The sequence below is a fragment of the Galeopterus variegatus genome, unplaced genomic scaffold (assembly GCF_000696425.1).
Source record: "Galeopterus variegatus unplaced genomic scaffold, G_variegatus-3.0.2 Scaffold8663, whole genome shotgun sequence".
NCBI classification, from domain to species: Eukaryota; Metazoa; Chordata; class Mammalia; order Dermoptera; family Cynocephalidae; genus Galeopterus; species Galeopterus variegatus.
The window spans coordinates 22,348-41,097 of NW_007734774.1; the positions used below are offsets into that span (position 1 = coordinate 22,348).

General features: G+C 37.9%; 1 pseudogene; it reads right to left on the reverse strand.

The window, feature by feature from the left end:
* Positions 1-3,263: 3,263 nt before the first annotated feature.
* On the reverse strand, positions 3,264-4,141 carry LOC103608646 (annotated as a pseudogene).
* Positions 4,142-18,750: the final 14,609 nt, after the last annotated feature.

Here is an 18,750-nt window from a genome sequence, read left to right on the forward strand (position 1 = left end):
GTTTTTGTGTGAGTGTGTGTGAGAGTGTGTGTGTGTGTGTATGTGTGTGTGTGTGTGTATGTATGTGTGTGAATTGATTCATTCACCTTTAGCTCCCTCCAATAAGTGAAAACATGTGGTATTTCTCCTGCTGTGTCTCTTTGTTGACTTGTTGCCTGGAAGTCCTGTCCTATAGTGAGTGTTCAGATCACCCACTACTAATGTATTAGGTCCTATCTCCTTCTGTAGGTCTAAGAGTGTTTGCTTAATATATATGGGTGCTCTGGTATTGGGTTCATACATGTTTATGATTGTTATGTATTCTAGCTGGATAGTTCCCTTTATCATTATATAATGACCTTCTTTGTATTTTTTTTTAACATTTTTTTTCCTTTTTTGTCTTTTTTCATGTCCGGCAATGGATCACAACCCTCAGTGTCGCACCCGTACCGGACCGGACCGGCAACGGGATCGCAACCCTCGGTGTTGCGCCCGCACCTCGCTCAGCCAGTAAGCAGGAACTGGTCTGTATGTGGGATCCGAACCCTCGGCGGGAGCGCCGCCGTGCTCCCAAGCGGTGCACTGTAGCAGTGCGCCACTGGGCTGGCCCTTTTTAAACATTTTTTGGTTTAAAGTCTATTTTGTCCGATATAAGAATAGGTATTCCTGCTCATTTTTGGTTTCCATTTGCATGGTATATCTTTTTCCATTCCTTCACTTTTAGTCTGTGAGTGTCTTTACAGGTGAGGTGGGTCTCTTGAAGACATCATATACTTGGGTCTAGCTTTTTAATCCAGTCAGTTAGTCTGTGTCTTTTGAATAGGGAGTTTAGTCCATTCACATTCAGAGTAGTTATTGAGAAGTGTTGTTTAATTCCTGTCATTTAATTGCTACTTGTTTAGGTGGTTTAAATATCTCTTGATTATTATTTCCCCTTTTATTTCTCTTCTTCAATGTGTGTTGGGAATTTAAGGTGGATTGATTTAGCTTCTTCCTCTTTCTTGCTCGCATTTTTGTTTAACCTCTGGGTTTTGCTCTTGCTTGTGTATTCGTGATGGTGGTCACCATTATTCAGATTCCAGATAAATGACTCCCTTGAGAATTTCTTGCAGGGCTGGTCGTGTGGTGGTGAATTCCTACAACTTTTGTTTATCTGGGAAATACACTATTTCTCCCTCATTTCAAAGGAGAGCCTTGCTGGGTAAAGAATTCTTGGCTAGCAGTTTTTTTCTTTTAGTATTTTGAATATATCATTCTTCTTTCTTCTGGCCTGTAGGGTTTCAGTTGAGAAGTCTGCTGTTAGTTCGATGGGTGTTCCCCTATAATTGACCTGACGCTTTTCTCTTGCTGCTTGTAGAATTCTCTCTTTGTCTTTGAGCTTTGCAAATTTAACTATGATATGTCTTGGGGAGGATCTTTTTGGTTTGAATCTGTTTGGGAACCTTTGAGCTTCCTGAATCTGAAGGTCTGTATCTTGCCCTACACCTGGGAAGTTTTCTTTTCCTATTTCCTTGAGTAGGTTTTTGATACCTTTTCCTTTCTCCTGTCCTTCAGGAATACCCATAATTTGGATGTTAGAGTGCTTCACGTTGTCTGCTATCTCTCGTAGATTTTCCTCATTATTTTTAATTCTTTTTTCCTTTTTTTGTCTGCCTGACTTATTTCAAAAAGACCATCTTCAAGGTCTGAAATTTTTTCTTCTGCTTACTCTACCCTGCTCTACCTAAGCTCTCAGTTGTGTTTTTTATTTCATCGAGTGAGCCTTTCATTTCTAGAAGTTCTGCTACACTCTTTTTTTATGGTATTAATCTCTTTGTAAATTTCCTCCTTCATATTCTGGATTTTTTCTTGTTTTATTGTGTTCTCTAATTGAGTCTTCCTTTATTTTCAAGCTTTCTTAAGATCATTGCTTGTAATTCTTTCTCAAACATTTCAAGGATTCCCTGTTCCGTGGAGTCTGACTTTGGGGCATTAGTGTATCCTTTTGGTGGTGTCATTTCTTCTTGGTTGTTCATGCTTCTAGTTTTTTTTGCTGATGCTTGGTCATTTGGTAGGGGGTTTGCTTCTTCTATTACACTGAGGTTGGCTGTGGAGTGGCCTTGGTTGCTGCTATGTGGGGTGAATTGTCTTTGCTTGACAGTAGGTGTGGTGGTGATTATGTTAAACCACCTTGGGTCCTGTTCTAGACTTGCGGTCATTGAATGAGCCTGTAGTGCATGGAGTTCTGCTGGGCCAGCCTCGGTGGGTTGGAACTGTTGGCTGGTGCTCTCCCCTGGGATTGTGGTGGGATGAAGGACCTTGTGGAGCCATGTGGTTCCACTGGCTGTTGTTGCTGCCAGCTGCCCCTGGTGGGCTCACTTGCATGAATCTGGTTCAGGGTGCAGGAGCGGGGTCTGGAATTCCCCCCCTGCCAGGATTCAAGGTGGCAGGGTGAGGGAGCCACGTGGAGCTGCGGTTCCACTGGCTGGCACTAGAGGGCTCATCTACGTGATGCTGGTTCTGGGTGCTGGGGCAGGGCCTTTTTCTCCCCCCCTGCCTGGGTCCAAGGCAATGAGGTGAGTGTGTGACGTGGAACCACCCAGTTCTGCTGTCTGATGCTGCTGCCGGCCGCTTCCAGTGGGCTCCCCTGCATGGAGCTGCTTCAGGGTGCAGAAGTGGGGCCTGGCACTCCCCCCCTTCCTGGGTTCAAGGCGGTGGGGTGAGGGAGCCACGTGGAGCTGCAGTTCCACTGGCTGGGACCTGGGAACTTACCTGCATGATGCTGGTTCAGGGCGCCGGGGCAGGGCCTCTATATTACTTTTAATTTAAAAATAAATTGCACAATAATGACACGTTATCATTAAGTAGTCTTTTAGTATTAAACTTAACTAGCCAATTGAGACAAAGAGTTCTGAGACCATTCTTCCACCACTGATTAAGACTAGGGTGGCAGGTATTAGGGATAATATTTACTCAGCCTTCTGAGCTTTCTGGGCAGACTTGCAAGCAAGCCTCAAGACTCTTGCAAGCAAGACTCAAGCAGCCTTCTTGTCCACTTTGATGAATCCCAAAATATCTGCCTGTCTTACATCACGAACAGCAAAATGTACAGAAGAGGATAGTCAGTAAAGTTCTCAACATGCATGGGCTTGCCAGAAATCATATCAATGATGGCAGCATCACCAGATTTCAAGAATTTGGAGCCATCTTCCACCTTCTTACTTGAGTAATGATCGCTCCCAACACTGCCACATTGGGGTGAGATTTTGACATGAGCTTTGGGGGGACAATCTATCCAAACTCTATCAGTTTCTTTCAATAAACTTTCCTTCAGTTGTAATATTGACTAGAGCAAAAGGTGACCACCCTGCCAGGTTTAAGAGCACCAGTCTCCACTTGGCGCACAGGGACAGTACTCATTCCACCAATTTTGTAGACATCCTGGAGGGACAGATGCGAGGACTTTCAGTGGAGGAGTTGGTGGGAGGATACAGTCCAGAGCTTTAAGCAGCATGGTTCCACTAGCATTGCCATCTTTACATGTGAATTTTCATCCCTTGAGCCAAGGCAAATTAGCACATGGCTCCAGCATGTTGTCACCATTCTAACCAGAAATTTTCATAAATATTAGTTTCAGGGTTGTAAACAATTTGATCAATGTAGGTGTTGACTTCCTTAATGATTTCCTTGTATATTTTCTGGCTGTAGGGTGGCTCAGTGGAATCCATTTTGTTAACACCAACAATTTTCACACCTTACGTGTAAGCTGTAAGGGCATGCTCATGGGTCTGCCCATCCTTGGAGATTCCAGCTTCACACTCACCAACATCAGAAGCAACAATCAGGACAGCACGGTCAGCCTGAGATGTACCTGGAATCATGTTTTTGATAAAGTCTCTGTGACTTGAGGCATCAATGATGGTCAGAAAATTCTTGTTGGTCTCAAATTTCCACAGACATAAATCAATGCTGATACTACACTCATGCTCAGGGTTCAGTTTATCCAAGACCCAGGCATACTTGAAAAAGTCCTTTTCCATCTCAGTAGCCTCTTCTCATATTTTCCAGTGATTCTTTTGTTGATCCCATTACATTTGTAGATCAGATGGCCAGTAGTGGTGGCCTTGCTTAAATCAATGTGTCCAATGATGATGATTTTAACACAAGTTTTTTTCTTTCTCATTTTGGCTTTGATATAGTGGTAGTTTTCTTTCTTTCTTTCTTTCTTTCTTTTTTTTTTTTTTTGTCTTTTTTGTGACTGGTAAGGGGATCACAACCCTTGGCTTGGTGTTGCCCACACCACGCTCAGCCAGTGAGCACACCAGCCAGTCCTATATAGGATCCGAACCCGCGGCAGAAGTGCCACTGCTCTCCCAGTGTTGCACTCTCCCAAGTGTGCCACGGGGCCGGCCCTAGTGGTAGTTTTCTTGACACTTGTGTTCTGGCAGCAAACCTGTGGAAAAGCTACATTACTAATTTTAAAAAATTATGGTAAAATATATATAACAAAATTTGCCATTTTAAACATTATTTATTGTGGTAAAAAACACATAACATGACATCTACCCCCTCAACAAATTTTTAAGTGTACAGTACAGTATTGTTAACCATAAGCACAGTCCTGTATGGCAGATCTGTATAACTTTTTCATCTTGAATGAATGAATCTCTACACTCATTGAACAACTGCCCATTTTTTGCTCCTCCAGCCCCTGGCAACCACCATTGTACTTTCTGTTTCTATGAATTTGACTACACTAGATACCTCATGTAAGTACAACCATGCAGTCTTTGTCCTTCTGTGACTAACTTTTTTCACTTAGCATAGGTTAACCTCAATGTTCATTTATGTTGTAACATATGACAAGATTCTCTTTTTTTAAAATCTGAATAATATTCCATTGTATGTATATACTACATTTTCTTTATCCATTCATCTGTCAATGAACACTTAGGTTGTTTCCATATCTTGGATATTGTAAAAAATGCTACACTCAACATAGAGTGCAAATATCTTTTTGAGATCCTGATTTCAATTGTTTTAGATAAATACCCAGAAGTGGGATTGCTGGGTCATATGGTAATTCTACTTTTAACTTTTTTAGGAACCTCCATACTGTTTTCCCTATTGGCTGCACCAATTTACCTTCCTACCAACAGTGCACAGGGTTCCAATTGCTTCACATTCTAATACTTGTTATATTCTATTTTTTGATAATTGCCATCCTAAAAACTGAAGTGATACCTTATTGTGGTATTAATTTGCATTTCCCTAATGACTAGTGATGTTGAGCATCTTTTCATATATCTGCTGGCCATTTGTACAACTTTAGAGAAATGTCTATTCAAGTCCTTCATCCTTTTTTTAGTAGGGGTATTTATTTATTTGTTGCTTTTGAGTTGTAGGAATTCCTTGTATACTTTGGGTGTTAATTCTTTATCAGATATAAGGTTTGCAAATATGCAGTTTCATTCTATAGGTTGCCTTTTCACTTTGTTGATCCATTGAATTGCAAAAACCTTATAGTTTGATGCAGTCCCAATTGTCTATTTTTGCTTTTGTTGTCAGTGCTTTTAGTGTCATATCCAACATATATAAGAAATCATTGACTAGACCAATGTTATGAATCTTTCCTCCTTTGTTTTTATCTAGAAGTTTTATAGTTTCAGGTTTTACGTTTAGATCTTTAATCCATTTTGAGTTGATTTTTATGCATGGTGTAAGATAAGCTCCAATTTAACTTTTTTTCATGTGATTGTACAGTTTACCCAGCACCATTTTTTGAAGAGACCATCTTTTCCCCATTGTGTAGTCTTGGCACACTTTTTAAAGATGATTTGATTGGTGTATGCATAGAATTATTTCTGGGCTGTTTATATTGGTCAGTGTGCCTATGTTCATTTCGGTACCAAAGGGTGTTGAATTTTGTAGAATGCTTTCTTTGCATCAAATGAGATGATCATGTGTTTTAATCCTTCACTCTGTTAATGTGGTATATCACTTTTATTGATTTTAATATGTTGAACCATTCTTGCATCTCTGTGATAGATCCACTTGATCATGGTGTATAATTCTTTTAATGTGCTTTTGAATTTGGTTTGCTAGTATTTTGTTGAAGTTTTTACATCTACAAGTATATTCATCTGTAGATTTTTCCCTCATATTGTTTTTTCTATGGGAGCAATGTCGGCCTTGTAAAATGAGCTTGGGAATGTTTTGATATTCTTTGATATGCGTTGATTTCTTTGTAATTTTCTTTTGTATAACTTCTCTAGGTAATTTCTTTGTGGTTACTATAGGGCTTATATAAAATGTTTTATGGTTATAACAATCTATTTTAATCTACTAAGAACTTAACATCAGTTTCATAAAATATTCTACATTTTTACTCCCCCCTAAAACTTTATGTTATTGATGTCATAAATGACATCTTTTCATGTTGTATATCCATTTAAAATTTATTGTGTAGTTATTTTGAAGATAATTTAATAGTGCCAGTATAACTGGAATGAGATGATAACTCAGTGTGGTTTGGGTTTGTGTTTCCCTGATGATTAGTGATACTGAGCATTTTTTTAAATGTAACTTTTGGCCATTTGTATGTCTTCCTTTGAAAAATGTTCATTAATCCCCTTCACCTATTTTTTAATTGGATTATTTTATTTTATTTTTTTTTTACTGTATTGTTTGAATTCCTTATATATTCTGGATATTAATACCTTGTCAGATATAGAGTTTGCAAATATGTTCTCCCATACTGTAGGTTGTCTTTCTGCTCTGTTGATTGTTTCCTTTGCTGTGCAGAAGCTTTTTACTTTGATATAATCCCATTTCTTACTTTTTCTTTTGTTGCTTGTGTCATCTTACCCAAGTTAGGCTGGCCATTATTAAAAAGACTGAGAATAACAAATACTTGTGAGGATGCAGGGAAAAGGAAACTCTTCTGCACTATTGGGACTATAAATTTGCACAGCCATTAAGGAAAACAGTATGGAGGTTTCTCAAAAAACTACAGATAGAACTACCTTATGATCCAGCAATCACACTACTGGGATTATATATCCAAAGGAATGGAAATCATAATGTCAAAGGGATACCTGCGCTACCACATTCATTGCAGATCTGTTTGCAGTAGCTGAAATATGGAATCAACCTAAATGTCCATTGATGGACAACTGGATAAGGAAAATGTGGTGTATATATACATAATGGAATACTACCCTGCCATAAAAAACAATGAAATTCTGCCATTTGCAGCAAGATGTATGAGCTTGGAGAAAATTATCTTAAGTGAAATAAGTCAGACACAGAAAGAAATACCACATGTTCTCCCTCATAACTGAGTGCTAAGAAAGAAGGGAAGAAAGAAGGAAAGAAAGAAAGAAAGAAAGAAAGATAGAAAGTAAGATAAGAAAGATAGAAAGAAGGAAAGAAAGAAAGGAAGAAAGAAAGAAAGAAAGAAAATAACCACAATTATATGTTGAACTTTCAGAAGGAGAGAACAATGCTAAGGATACTAGAGATGGGTGGGGGAGAGAAAAAGGGGGTTTGACGGTCAGGGAGTGATAGGTTGAGTGGAGGGCATGGGAAAGGTTACAATTTGTAGTGATGAATATGCCAATTGTAATAATAATAAAAAAGATAATTTTTACTTTTAAATTCAGTACTAGAAATAAAAGCGATTTATATACCACAGTTACAGTATTACAGTATTCTATATTTGTCTGTTTATTTACCTCTGCCAGTGAGCTTTATACTTTCATATGCTTTTGTGTTGCTCTTTAGCATGCTTCCATTTCTATTTGAATATCTCCCTTTAGCATTTTTTGTAAGTCAGGTGTAGTGGTGATAAAGTCCCTCAGCTTTTGTTTATCTGGGACAGTCTTTATTTTTCCTTAATTTCAGAATGATAGGTTTGTGGTATGTAGTATGAGCAGTATCTTTTCTCTCAGCACTTCAAATATGTTATCCCACTCCCTCCTGGCCTGAAAGTTTCTGCTTAAAAATCCACTGATAATTCTATGCATTCCCTTGTACATGATGAGTCAATTTTTTCATGTGGCTAACCTAGTATGGTTTTGTTGGGCTTTTTGGATCTGGACATCCATTTCCTTCCCCATATTTGGGAAGGTTTTTTTTTTTTTTTTTTTTAAAAAAAAAAACCTTCTGGGACTTCTCTTATTTGTAAATTGGTCCTCAAGTTCCTTAGGCTCTTTTCTCTCTTTTATTCTATTTTTCTTTTGGTTCCTATGACTGGATAATTTTAAATAACATTTATCTGAGTTTACTGATTCTTCTGCTTGATCAAGTCTGCTGTTGAATACATTTATTGACTTTTTCAGTTCATTTGTTATATTCTTTAGCTTCATATTTGTTTGGTTCTTTTTAATATTTTCTATTTGTTGACATTTTCATTTTGTTTATGCATTGTTTTCTTGAGGTCATAAAGCATCTTTATAACAGCTATTTTGAATTCTTTTCAGATAATTCATATACTTCCATTTCTTTAGGATCAGTTTCTGGAAATTTATTTTATTCCTTTGTTTGGGACCTGTGTTCTTGTTTCTTTCTGTGTCTCATAACTGTGTTGGGCTCATTTGAAAAAAAACAGCCACCTCTCCTCTTTACAAACTTGCTTTGTACAGTTGAAGACCTTCATTAATCATCCCACTGATTTAGAGATTCTTGAGGTCTGTGAAACTGATTGATTGTACTTCTCTAAGCCTGAGTGTAAAACTTCTCTATTAGAGAGGAATTCATTTTCTTTTTTTCATGAGCTCCTGATCTCTTTTTATTTCTGGTGTCTGTGGCATTGTAACATCTATGGTTCTACAGTAGCAAGCAACCCCACTGTCCCTTTTTCTCAGTGGCCACCAGGCATACAAAGTATAATGGCTAGTCAAGTCAGGTGAAACTGATGCCAGTCTCTTGGCAGCCTTCCACAAAGCCAGAATACCTGATGCACACTCCACTTCTCTCCTTCCCTTTCAAGGGAGAAACCTCAAATTATGTGTCTTCTTCCAAATGCTCCAAGCCAGGCCACCTGCAACAAGCCACCTCCCTCTCTTCTTCATTATTGGTAGCCTCCAGGCATTCCAACTATACCAGTTCTGTTAGTCCTCTGAATAATGCATGACAAAAACCAACTTGGGCAGCCATTTGAAAAGACAGACCAATGAACACGTATTTCACCCTTTTCTCCCCCTGTGAGGGAGAAATGACAAGCCAAGTTGTTTTCTCTTAACACTGAGTCATGCCACCTTGGGGTAGGGTCTAACAGAGGTAAAGTAAAGTGGCTCTTTTTACTCTTATCAGTGTGATTGTTCTCAGCTTTGTTTGTTCACCGGGTATACTGTAACTTTTAACTAGATTCTGGAGTTTTCATAAAGGTATTTTGGTCCATAGGCTATTGTTAAATCAGTGTTTCTTTGGGAGACCAAAGCTGGAAATTCCTATTCTGCCATCTTGCTGACATCTACATAGTAATTTGAAGAAGTTAAATCTAATTTGAATCCATGATTGGATTAGGCAGTACCTCTTATCTGATTTGTAATAGTTTAAGATGTCAAATCATGGAATGTTAGCACTGAAAAGCTCTTAGCATGGTAGTAGCTACCCATTCCCCACCTTCAACCCCATGACAGGCAGCTGTGCACGTGTTCCTGAAGCAGGTTTCATTCAGATTCAGGAAGCTATATTAAGCAAAAATGATTCTGTTTTCCAAATATTGGGAATATATGCTCCGATTGCTGATTGCTACTTCTGATCACAGAGGTGCAGACAAAGAGATAGGCAACCATTGTTTCTTCTTCGCCCTGACTTCCAGGCCATTTGAAGGGATGGAAACCTTTTCTGTTCTTTCGTATTTCTCTTTTCCCCTTTTTTACAGTCAGACATTAAGGTCTAGAATATTAAAAAAAACTTCATATGTGGGGAAAATCAGAAAGTGACAGTGAATGCTCAGGGAAAGGTGTAGGTTCAGAAAAGAACTGAGAAGACCTTAAGTTTACAGCTCATGCTTATCCTTGGCACAGACAAAGCATGCAACAATTAACAAAGGGAAAACAACAAACAGTAACAAAAACAGCAAACCCTGAAGCAGGGAGAGAATCTAATATCTAGAGTTACTACATTATTAGATTTAAATGTCCAGTTTTTAGAGACAAAAAGCCTCAAGTAATACAAAGAAAAAGGAAAGTATGACATATTTACAAGGAAAAACATCAACAGAAACTGTCCCTAAAAAGAGGACTGATGACAGATGTACTAGACAAAGACTTTTAAAAAACTGTCCTTTAGATGCTCATAGAACTAAAGGCAGATTTGGAGAAAGTCATGAAACCTATGTATGAAGAAAGTGGAAATATAAATAAAGAGATAGAAAACCTAAATAGAAAGTTAGAAGAAATTCTGGAGATGAAAAGTACAATAACTGAAATAAAAAATTCACTAGAGGAATTCAAAGGCAGATTTGAAGAGGCAGAAGAATGAATCAGTGAACCTGAAGATAGACAATGGAAACGATCAAATCTGAGGAAATGAGAGAAAAAAGATTGAAGAAAAGTGAATGAAGAGCCTAAGAGATATTTGGGACACCAAAAAATGGACTAATATGTCCATTGTGGGATGCCCAGAAGGAGAAGAAGCAGAGAAAGGGGCAGAGTGAATATTTGAAGAAATAATGTTTGAAAACTTCCAAAATTTGATGAAAGACCTGAATATAAATATCCAAGAAGGTCAAGAAACTCCAAAATAATGAACTTAAGGAGACCCACCCTAAGACATATTATAATCAAACTTTTGAAAGACAACGCAAAGAATGTTGAAAGCAGCAACAGAAGCAACATGTCACATATAAGGAATCCTCAATAAATTATCAGCAGATTTCTCATCAGAAACATTAGAAATCAGAAGTCAGTGGGCTGATATATTCAAAGTGTTAATAGAAAAAAACCTGTCAACCAAGAATACAAGAATATCATATCCACAAAACTGTCCTTCAAAAGCAAGGGAGAAATTAAAACATTCTCAGATCAAAAAAGCTGAGGGAGTTTGTTACCACTAGACCTGCCCACCAAGAAATGCTCAAGAGAGGTCTTCAAAGTAAAATGAAAGGATACTACACAGCAATTTGAAACAGAAATAAAGATCTCATAAATGTAAATATGTGGGCATTATAAGTGCTAGTATTATTATAAAAATTATTTGTATCTCCACTTTTTGTTTTCTACATTTGAGACTAATACAGTTAAAAAAATTTTTTTAGTCTAAAAGCAAGTATGAGTGTGAACTTTGATTTGTAACTCCACATTTTGTTTTCTACATAATTTAAGAGCATTTAACTCATTTAAAGTAAACTTTAATGCATTAAATATGTATTTAAAATAGTTATTATTTCATGTTTTGGGGCACACAATGTATAAGGATGTAATTTTCTGACATCAGCAATTGAAAGTGAAGGGGATGGAGTTGTAAAGGACAGGAGTTTTAGTATGTTATTGAAGTTAAACTGGTATAAATTCAATTTAGAGTGTTATAACTTTAGGATATTGAATGTAATTCCTGTGATGACCAGAAAGAAAAATAGCTATTGAATACACACACACACACACACACACACACACACACACACACACACACACACACACACAGAGAAAGGAATTTGAATATTCACTATAAAAAATCAATTAAACAAAAAAGAAGACAGTAATGCAGGAAATGAGGGACAAAGAAGCTATAAGGAATTGAGAAAACAAATAGCAAATTTACAGAAGTAAGTCCTTCCTTATCAGTAATTACTTTAAATGTAAATGTATTAACCTATTCAATTCAAGTACAGAGATTAACAGAATCAATAAAAACAAGATTCAACTCTGTGCTGTCTACAAGAGACTCTATTTAGATCCAAAGACACAAATAGGTTGCTATTAAAAGGGTGGGAAAAGATATTATGTGCAAATAGTAACCAAAAGAGAACAGGGGTGTTTATACTAATAACATATAAAATAGAGTTTTATTATATTTTTTCAGGGTTTGTAAGACATCTTTAATAGACACATAATAATTGTACACAATTATGGGGTCCAGTGTGATGTTTTGACATGTGTATACAGTGTGTAAGATCAAATTAGGGTAATTAGATGTGGCAGGAGCACAAGAACCTCAGGAGCTGAGGGCAGTCTCCACTGACAGAAGGCAAGAGCTTGGGGCTTTCTCGTGTGGGTGGCCCACTGCTGCCACAGACACCACAGCTGCATAGGAGGTCCACCACCACAACCATCACAGCCACCACTGCTACAAGGGTGGCTTCTGCCACTGTCACTGCAAAGGTGGCCTGCCACCATAGCAGCAGCCAACACTGCTGCAGTGGCCATTGCCACTGTGCAGGCAGCATACCAACCACTTGATTGCATTGTCACAAGGAAAGTGACCAGCAGAGCCTAGCAAAAATGGTGAGTGCATACCCATGACTCAGTGGCCCAACCCAAAGGGACAATTACTTTGCCCCCTGCAATAGTGTACCTGGGGGTGGGAGGTACATGCACAGTCCATGTGACTGCCTTGATCCAGGGAGAGACACACATCAAAACCCCCAAGAGTGCAGATATCCAGGAAAGCCAAATAAAGAAGAAAATTCCCAATCACCATAAACCCATCCCCCAACCAGGGGAAGCAAGGACCTAGGAAGAGCCTCTGCCTGTAGGAAAGAAGAAAGAGAAACCCTTCTCAGGGTCACCCTTCAAGCTGAGGAGATCCAGTATACCCAGGGGCACCGATTAAGGTTACGGGATGCTAGCCAGGGTGCCAATAAGCCTTTCCAGGGTCACCCACAACAGTAAAAGAGTGACAGCCTATCCAAGCACTTCTCACAAGAACTCAAGAGCTCATCCATGTCCTCAAAGGCCCAGCACATTGTCACTAACCTCAGTGAGGAAGCACTAAGTGACACAGTGCCTAAGCCACAGAGGCACTCACATGCAACTCTGACTTTGAATACAGCTGAAGTACAAAGAGGCAACACTACCATGTTTACCTGGAACCAATGCTAAAACGCCCTACTCAATGGTCAATATAAAACACATCTACAAGAGGAAGTCTCTTTCCTCACAGCCCACTCTAGAGTAATAGAAGCAGCAACTGCTCTACAAGATAACCAGACATCATCTTAGAGATACTAGAAATATTAAAAAACAATATGACACAACCAAAGGAATGCAATATTTCTCAACATGCTATAGAGCAGGAAGCCCTTAAAATGACTGAAAAGGAATTCTGAGCAACAATCTTAACAAAACACAATGAGATTCAAGAAGACTCAGTTACATGACACAACGAAATGAGAAAAACTATCCAGGATTTAAAGGAGGAAATGTACAAAGATGAACACATTACAAAAGAATGAAAAAAAAATTAAAGCAGAACTCCTGGAACTGAAGGATTCATTCAATGAAATATAAAACATAACTGAGAGCTTAAGAAGCAGGCTAGAAAAAGCAGAAGAAAGAATTTCTGATCTTGAAGATAGTCTTGAAATAACCGTGCAGACAAAAGAAAAAAGAAAAGAAAAGAAAAGAAAAAAAGAATTAAAAAAATGAAGAAAATCTAATAGAGCTAACACACAACCTTAAGTGCTCAAATATCTGGATCTGGAGGGAAGGAGAAAGGAAAAGCCATTGAAAATATATTCAATGAGCCAGGGCACACAGAGCAGGGAGATGTCCAGCAGAGGAGGTGGAAGCTCTGCAGAGGCCACATGCCCTGTGGTGTCACTGCCATATGATCCAGCAGGTAGGCCTCACCACGGCCACCCACCTCCATCCCCAGCCCTGCCCAGTGCACATGGAGCAGGGAGACGTCTAGTAGGGGAGGCAGAAGCTCTGCAGAGACCACTTGCCCTGCAGTGCAACTGCTGTGTGATTAAGCAGGTAGGCCTCACTGCCACCACCCGTCTCCATCACCAGCCCTGCCCAGTGCGCATGGAGCAGGGAGATGTCTAGCAGGGGAGGTGGAAGCTCTGCAGAGATCACAAACCCTGCTGTGCTGCCACATGACCCAGCAGCCTGGCCCAGTGCATGCAGAGCAGGGAGACATCTAGCAGGGGAGGTGGAAGCTTGGCAGAGACCACACACCCTGTGGTGCTGCTGCATGACCCAGCAGCCCAGCCGAGTGCATACTGACCAGAGAGGTGGCTCCCTGGAGAGGCCCAAGACCCAAGGCAACCACATATGCAAAGCACTAGTGGTTAACTGGGCAGACACTGAGGTAGCCATACCAAATTGGCAACCCCAGCAACATCCTAGCCAGACAATAGTGTCGAACCTGTGCACTGTGAAGCCCCCTGCCACAATGACTAAACATCAGAGGAAAGATACCAGAAATATGAAAAATCAAGAAAGTACACCACCAAAGGGTAATAACTCTCAATCTCAGGATCCTATAGAACAAGAAGCCCTTGAAATGTCTGACAAGGAATTTTGAGTGATAATTCTAAGTAAACTGAATGAGATACAAGAAAAATCATCTAGACAATGTGATAAAATGAGGAAAAGTATATAGGACCTGAAAGAAGACATGTACAAGGAAATCAGTGTCCTGAAAAAGAATGTAGCAGAGCTTGAAAAAATGAAGAATTCATTCAACCCAATAAAAAACACAACAGAGAGTTTAACCAGCAGGCTTGCAGATGCAGAAGAGAGAACTTCTAACCTTGAAGATGGGCTGTTTGAAATAACACAGGCAGACAAAAAAAAAAAAAAAGATAAAAGATAAAAGAATTAAAAGCATTGAAGAAAATCTAAGAGTGATATCAGACAACCTTAAGTGCTCAAATATCCGAGTCATAAGTATTCCAGAAGGGGAGGAAAAAGGAGATTGCATTGAAAACATATTCAACAAAATAGTGCCAGAAAACTTCCCAGGTATAGGAAAAGACACAGATCTTCAGATTTAGGAAGCTCAAAGATCCCCAAACGTATCCAACCCTAAAAGGTCTTCTCCAAGACATGTTATAGTCAAATTGGCAAAACTCAAAGACAAAGAGAGAATCTTAAAAGCTGCAAGAGAGAAGCATCAAATCACCTATAAGGGTGCCCCAATCAGACTAATATCAGACTTTTTATCACAAACCCTAAAAGCCAGAAAGGAATGGGATGATATATTTCAACATACCAAAAGAGAGAGATTGCCAGCCAAGAATACTTTACCCCGTAAGGCTATCCTTCCAAAATGAAGGGCAAATAGTATATTTCTCAAACAAAAACTGTGAGAGTTCACTACCACATGACCACCTTACAAGAAATTCTCAAGGGATTACTGGGTATGGTACCTGAAAAATATCTACCAGTGCCATAAAAACTCAGGAAAAATCAAAACCCACTAGTATAATAAAAATGGCATTCATGAAGAGAAAACAAACAAACAAAAAGGATATCTACAACCCAAGAAACCAACAAATACAGAAATCAAATAATAAATCAGAAAGAAAGAAACAAAAGACACCTAAGACAACCAAACAATAATCAATAATGGTAGGATTAAATCAACACATTTCAATAACAACTCTTAATGTAAAAGGCTTAAATTCCCCAATCAAAAGACACAGACTGGCTGACTGGAATAAAAAGGAGGAACCAACTATATGCTGCCTTCAAGAGACCCACATCACCCATAAAGACTCACATAGACTAAGAGTGAAAGAATGGAAAAAGATTTGCCATGCAAACAGAAATGAAAACAAGCTGGAGTAGCTATTCTTATATCTGATAAAATAGACTTTAAACTAAAAACCATAAAAAGAGATAATGAAGGCCACTCCATAAGGATAAAAGGACTGATCCATCAAGAAGACATAAAAAACATAAATATATATGCAGCAAATGTCAGCGCAGCAAGATTTATAAAACAAACTCTATTAGACCTAAAGAAGGAAATAGACACTAATACCATAATAGCAGGGGACCTGAACACCCCACTGTCAATATGGGAGAGATTATCTAGGCAAAGAATCAGCAGAGAAACACAAGATCTAAACAGCATACTAGACCAATTGGTCTTCGCAGATATCTACAGAACATTCCATCCAACAACCGCAGAATATTCATTCTTCTCATCAGCACGTGGATCATTCTCCAGGATAGATCACATATTAGGTCTTGACAAACGCAAACAAATTGGAATTATCCCATGTATTTTCTCAGACCACAGTGGATTAAAATTAGAAATCAATAACAAATGAAATTCTGGAAGCTATACAAACACATGGAAATTAAACAGCGTTCTACATAATTACATATGGGTCCAAGAAGAAATCAAAAAGGAAATAAAAAACTTTATTGAAACTAATGAAAATAATTATACATTATACCAAAACCTGTGGGATACTGCAAAAGCAGTACTAAAAGGGAATTTATTGCAAGTGAATAATCTAACTCTTCACCTTAAAGAACTAGAAAAACAAGAACAACCCAAACCCAAAGTTAGCAGATGGAAAAAAATCGTTAAGATCAGAGCAGAACTTAATGAAATTAAACCCAAAAAACAATACAAAAGATCAATGAATCAAAAAGTTGGTTTTTTGAAAAAGATAAGTTAAATTGACAAACAATTAGCACGGCTAACTAAAAAAAGAAGAGAAAAGATCAAAATAACACAAAGTAGTAATGAGAAAGGTGATATTACAAGTGATACATCTGAAATACAAGGAATCGTTCAAGACTACTATAAACAACTACATGCCAACAAATTTGAAAATCTGGAGGAAGTGGACAAATTTCTGGACATACAAGCTCCCAAAACTAAGCAAGGAGGATGTATAAAATCTGAACAGACCAATAACAATAAAGGAAATTGAAGCTGTTATCAGACGGCTCCCAACAAAGAAACCCCAGGACCAGACTGATTCACAGCATAATTTTACCAAACATTCAAAGAGGGATTGACATCAATTCTTTACAAACTATTCCAAAAGATTGAAACAGAGGCAAATCTCCCAAACTCATTCTGTGAAGCAAACATAATCCTGATACGAAAACTAGTTAAAGATACTGGAAAACTACAGGCTGACATTCTTGATGAATATAGACGTAAAAAATCCTCAATAAAATACTAGCTAACAGAATACAGCAACACATATGTAAAATTATTCACCACAATCAAGTGGGATTCATCCCAGGGATGCAAGGTTTGTTCAACATACACAAATAAATAAATGTGATACACCATATTAATAAAATCAAACACAAGATCATATGGTCATCTATATAGATGCTGAAAAAGCATTTGATAAATTTAAACATGCATTCATGACAAAGACCCTCTATAAGTTAGGTATAAATGGAAATTATCTCAACATAATTAAAGCCACATATGATAAACCCACTGCCAATATAATCCTGAATGGGGGAAAAGCCCACTCTTACCATTCCTATTCATCATAGTGTTGGAAGTACTAGCCAGAGCAATCAGAGAAGAGAAGGAAATAAAGGGCACCCAGATTGGGAAAATGAAGTCAAACTGTCCCTGTTTACAGATGACATGATCCTATATATCGAATAGCCTAAAGCCTCTACAAAAAAACTCCTGGAGTTGATAAATGATTTCATCAAAGTAGCAGGATACAAAATCAATACACAAAAATCAGTAGCATTTCTATTCTCCAATAGTGAACATGCTGAAAGGGAAATCAAGAAAGCTTGCGCATTTACAATAGTCATCCAAAAATAATATACTTAGGTATTGAGTTAACCAAGGATGTGAAAAATCTCTATAATGAGAACTACAAACCACTGATACAAGAAGATGGAAAGATATCCCATGCTCTTGGATTGGAAGAATACACATTGTGAATATGTCCATACTACCCGAAGTGACATACAAATTTAATGCAATCCCCATCAAAATTCCAATGACATTTTTATCAGAAATGGAAAAACTATTCACACATTTATAAGGAATAAGAAAAGACCATGCATAGACAAAGCAATGCTGAGCAAAATAATAACAATAATGATAATAATAATAATAATAATAATAATAATAATTAATAATAAAGCTGAAAGAATAATCCTACCTGACTTTAAACTATACTACAAAGCTATAATAACCAAAACAGTATGGTACTGGCATAAGAACAGACACACCGATCAATGGAATAGAATAGAGAATCCAGAAATCAACCCAAACAGCTACACTCATCTTTCTTTGACAAAGGCACCAAGCCTATACACTGGGGAAGAGATTGCCTCTTCAGCAAATGGTGCTGGGATAACTGGATATCAACATGGAGGAGAATGCAACTAGACCCATACCTTTCGGCATATACTAAAGTCAACTCAAAATGGAATAAAGAATTAAATATACACCCTGAAACAATAAAACTTATTAAAGAAAACATAGGAGACACACTTCAGGAAGTAAGACTGGACACAGACTTCATGAATACAACCCCAAAAGCATGGGCAACCAAAGGAAAAATAAACAAATGGGATTATATCAAACTAAAAAGCTTCTGCACAGAAAAAGATACAATTAACAGAGTTAAAAGACAGCCAACACAGTGGGAGAAAATATTTGCAAAATGTACATCTGAGAAAGGATTAATATCCAGAATATACAAGGAACTGAAACAACTTTACAAGAAAAAAAAAACAAGCAACCCAATTAAAAAACGGGCAAAAGAGCTAAATAGTCATTTCTTAAAGGAAGATGTACGAATGGCCAACAGACATATGAAAAAATGCTCAGTTTCACTCAGCATTCAGGAAATGCAAATCAAAACTACACTGAGATACCATC